Source organism: Oxyura jamaicensis, chromosome Z (assembly GCF_011077185.1).
Source record: "Oxyura jamaicensis isolate SHBP4307 breed ruddy duck chromosome Z, BPBGC_Ojam_1.0, whole genome shotgun sequence".
NCBI classification, from domain to species: Eukaryota; Metazoa; Chordata; class Aves; order Anseriformes; family Anatidae; genus Oxyura; species Oxyura jamaicensis.
In genome coordinates this window covers 16,037,537-16,042,462 of record NC_048926.1, presented here as the reverse complement: position 1 = coordinate 16,042,462, position 4,926 = coordinate 16,037,537, and the positions used below count along the sequence as shown (strand labels likewise).

General features: G+C 48.1%; 1 long non-coding RNA gene across 1 annotated transcript in view; it reads right to left on the bottom strand.

Moving 5' to 3' along the window:
- Positions 1-3,557: 3,557 nt before the first annotated feature.
- LOC118156762 overlaps positions 3,558-4,926 on the bottom strand; it is a 7,399-nt gene continuing 6,030 nt past the window's right edge. Inside the window, exon 3 of the long non-coding RNA XR_004746423.1 lies at positions 3,558-3,943. This is a non-coding gene — a long non-coding RNA (uncharacterized LOC118156762). The remainder of the gene's footprint in view (positions 3,944-4,926) is intronic.

Here is a 4,926-nt window from a genome sequence, read left to right as displayed (position 1 = left end):
GTGTGCGGCCCAATTGCCCTCTCCCCTTCCCATTTCCCTGGTTTTCAGATCTGCATTCCCTGGCGAAGTGCCCTTTCTTTCCACAGGCCCAACATGGTCCTTTGGGTCGGTTATGGCGTGGGGGGAACTCTGTTGGCAGACCCCCCAACTGAGGGCAATTTGCTGTGACGTGGCCTGCCTGGCCACAGTTAAAGCATGTCATCATGTTAGCTATCGCGGTGCAAACAGCTACCTGGATTGGGGCTAGGTGCTCTTCTTTCGTGACATGTTTAATCATGTCCGCAATGCTAGACCCCGCCGGCAGTGATCGCAGGATTTCTTTGGTCACCGAATTACACTGTTGGCGTAGGCATTCTGCTGCGACTGGACCTTTTGCCTCCGCGGGCAGTGACGAAGAGTCGACTGCTGCCTGGAGACGATCTACAAATAGCGTAAAGCTATAACTTTCACTTTGTTTTATTGTTGACCATGGCGACGGTGTGGCAATAACTCTAGAGGCTGTACGAATAACTTCTCTGGCCGCAGGAGTAGTTGCCATAACCTCATGGGCCCGCAGGCCCTGGGCTTGCGCCTGAGGGGTGATCATTGTTGGGTCCGTACCCATTAGCCGCTGCAGGCTAGAGCCATGTAGCGGGTGATCCGCCCCAACTACTTGGGCCAGTTGTCTCGTACAGTTGTCCTCCCATTCTTGTTTAAAAACGATCATCCCTGCCCCATCAAAGATCAGTCTACAAGCTTGTTTTATATCAAATGGGAGCATGTCATCTCCCCCAAAAACACCATCTATGAGGGTGGAGACCATAGCAGAATTAAGCCCTTTATCCGCGATGGGTTTAACAATCGCTTGTATATCCTTAGGGTTTATTGGCGAGTGGATCCTCTGCCCCCCGTCCGTCACCCGGACCGGGAATGCTAGCGTGGCTGATGGGGCCCAGTCAGCGCATGCAATCTTAATTTTCCTCCAGTCCGTGAGAGGAGTTTCTCCCCCTCGCGGCTCCGCTTTATTTCGGATGGGGATGTTTTTGTTTTTGACTCTTTATGTCCCCATTTCCTCCTCCTTCTCCGAATTTGGATCAGTATCTGATCCGGAGCCAGAACTCGACTGACTGGTTACTTCAGGGTTCCGGTATCTTTTTGTCGAGTTTCGGGCCCACCCACCGCCCTTGCAGGTGGGCCGTTCACTCCCTCTTGGCTCGCCCCGCCTTCTGCCCGGTGAGGTGTTCGCCCTACAAAGGCACTTTTTCAGATGGACGTTCTGATTGGCTCTCTGCCCCTCGTTCGCACTTCTACCTCCCTCCTGGTCGCCCACACAACTTTTCTCTTTCTCTTTCTCCTCCCCCTCCCATTTACGCGCGTTAGTTAAATCGAGCACTTCCTCCCTGTTCCTGCCAGAGGCGTCCTCGCCCCGCCCTTCACATTCTTGTTCGACGCCATCTTGGGGCGCATATGACGGTGGTCTCGCCCGGACTTTGTCAGACCCTGGTTTCCCAGCGGCGCCCCTGGCTTCCTCGACTAACCCACCCCAAAAGGATTTAGCTCGCTCCTGCCCCTCCATGAGCGGGTTGGGGTTCGGGGACTGAGTGGGCATGTTGCCCTCTCGCAGATCTTTGGGCTCAGCAGAATCGTCACCATCTGGGGGGTGTGGGGTCTGCGTGGCTGCCCCAACTCCCAGTTGTGGGGTGGTCAACAAACAAGCCCTCGCTGCCCTCCAGGTTTCCTGTTCTTGTATAGCCTTCTGCAGGGCCTGTATGACTTTCCCCCAGGACTTAAGGTTTTTCCCACAACCTGAGAACATTGTCTCCTCGGCTAGCGCTTTAGTGCACTTGTCCCACACTTCAGGGTGGAGAATATCTACTGGCTGGTCAATAACCCCAGTTTGTAAAAGCCTCGCGACTGCGAGAGTGAAATCTTTGGGTTTACAATCAATACCCCATTGCTTATACAATTCTGATACGACCTTCACAAGGGCTTCCATCTCCCTTGGTTTGGGAGCATCCTCCCTGCCGGGCTGGTCCTGCCACTCCGGCCGCCGTTCACCTGAATCCAGGAGACGATTCCTGGGTTTTGGCACCACTTGTTGCCTTCCGAAGGCAGTGGCGACCTGGTTCAGGAACGGCACGGTAACCAACCCCTGGCCGCTCGGTCCATGTGCTCACAGACACCAACGTGGTGGACGGCAAGTGGCATTTATTGCTGAGTTACACGTTTTTATATAGCCCGGGTTTACAACGTCACTTCCGCCTGCTTACACGCTATTGGCTATCAGGGGAGGAGCTCTATCTGCCCGTACATTGTGATATCTTCCGGCCGCCAGACCCTAACTACCAACAACTCTCTGTCCCTGCTCCACGTGGAGTCCCTCCAATGGGATGCCGTCCTTCCCAAACTGAGCCTGTGGGGCTCAGACCTCTTCAAGAACTCTTCAAGAACTTTTCCCACATGGCTCCATACCACTCCCCCTGCAGCCCCCTGCTACCAAAACCTTGTTGCTTAAACCCGCTACACTTGGGAATCCTGCTTTTTATATTTGTTGTGCATATATGATGAGAGGTCACTTATGACAGCATTTGGCAGCATGGAGAAATGGATATTAGGATCTCATCTCTGTCTTCTTAGAGATATGCTTTCCTCCTCTCCTTTGGTTAGTAGTTTGCTCTCCTTGGACAGCTAGAACAACTAGCCTGGAAGATATGGCATCAGCAGTACTTTTAAAACTGTAATAAATTATTTAATAAATTGCTTGGGGGGGGGAGGGGGGTCATGGTTTTACCGTGCTAGGCAGCTGAACATCACAACCGCTCTCTCACTCCCCCTCCTCAGATGAGAAGGGGAAGAAGTAAAGAAAAGAACAACTCACAGGTTGAGATAAGGATGATTTAATTAAAGAGAAAAATATATATATTATTAAGGAAATATTATTATTAATTAAACAATTCAACTAAAGGGAAAAAAGGGAATGGGGAAGAGGGAGGGGGAAGCGAATAACTAAACAAAACAAGTAAAGGCTATGTGGAAGTGCAGAGGAAAGAAATTACTCTCTGCTTCCCACAAATGAGCAATGCTTGACCACGTCCTTGAAGCAGGGCCTCAACGCGCGTAGCCGGTGTTTGGGAGGAGGACAGATGTTTTTGCAATGAGAGCCCACCCCTCTCCTCTTCTTCCTTTTTCTACCTTTTATTGCTGAGTGTGGCATCATATGGTATCCCTTTGGTTGGTTTAGGTCAGCTGCCCTGCTGATGTTTCTTTCTCACTTTTTTGCCCACCCCCTAGGAGGGTTAGAGAGAGTCCTGATGCTGTGCCAGCACTTCTCAGCAGCAGACACAACACCGGTGTGATACCAGGGCTGTTCTAGCTACAAGTACAGAGTGCAGCACTGTATGGGCTGCTGCAGGGAAAGTTAACATCCCAGCCAGACCCAGTACAACCTCCACCCTTTATTCCATAACATTTGTGTCACTCTCAGGTCCCCTATTCTCTGGCATATTCTCATCATCATTGTTCCTTGTTCTTTAACAAATTGATAGGTAGGTACATCTTTACATTCTATAAGTCTCTCTCAGAAAATGTCAATAAGAACTGTTGATGATTTAGTCTTCATCTGCCAAAGTGGTCACTCCAGGCAGGTGGATTTGGATGTCTGGACACCAGCACCAGCTTAGGTCAAGTCCCTGTTGTACTTACCCAGTTCCTTGCAAAGTTGACCTGTCATTGATCTTCCAGCGTCTTCCTACAACATATAACTTAGATTACAGATTAGTTTTCTCCCAAAGTTAGATCTCCTTGAGGCACATGCCTGATATCCCCATCCTTCTGCATTACCCACCAGGGTATTTTTCTCAAGGCAAACCCACTCGTGGGATTGTCTTCGCCCAAGGACCAGGGTATACCTGGTGGGTATTGCAGAAGGATGGGGATATCAGGTGTGTGCCTCAAGGAGATCTAACTTTGGGAGAAAACTAATTTTTGTTTTGAGATAACAATAGAATTGTTATCCCTTCAAGCCCCACGTTGGGCACCAAAAAGGTGGGGGGGAGGGAGGTTGGGGAGGGGAGTGGAGAGAGAGAGAAGAAGAGAGGCTCTTGCTGTGAAAATTACCCTCATGTAATTACCTGTGTAATTACCTAAAGTGTCTGGCCTGCACTGGGTGCAGCTAACTAAGATAAATTAAGGCAACTGCTTTTAGTTCCTCTGTCATAAACCTCTGTATTTACCTCAGTGGAAATTACAGCAGCCTGGGGCTCCTCTGAATTAGTGAATACCTTGGCTCTGGTCCCATAGGAGCCATCTTGGTAGACCTAAAGCACAGTATACTCTGACTGTAAGAGTCTATAAGAGAAAAGACATGGAAGATTTGTTTAAGGAGACATGACCTACTGATATTTGGTGATTCCCAGTCACAGGATTTGTGATCGACCAGGGCAGCATGGAAACTAAGGTGACATATAAAGACCACAAAAGTTAGGTTACATGCTTGATTCAAAAATCTGACTACTCTCTACTGTTCTCTTGCTTATTTTTATGTGGACTAGAAATTACATTTTCCAGTCATGTAATTTATCTTTTGGTTGTAGTAGGTGAGCTGTGTCTGAGCATTATTTGGCTTTTTCTTTGTATGGAGGACATGTAAATGGATTTTTATTGCAAGGTGCATATATAAGAAGAACAGCAGGGGCAGTGAGACCAGTTTGAGATACAAATATGCCATTGAGAAAGAAACCTCATTTATTGTGGAAATAGAGAACTGTATAAGAAAGTTCCATAAAGATGAAAATAGATTATTTTGAAAATTTTGGCCTGTTTTTAACCAAGATGTTGCATGAAGAAAGCAATTTAAAAATCAAAGGACATTTTCACAATGTTTGAAAAGTATTTGAAAAATCAGCATTATCTATAAATACATTTAAAATATTCTGCAGAGGTTCCAGT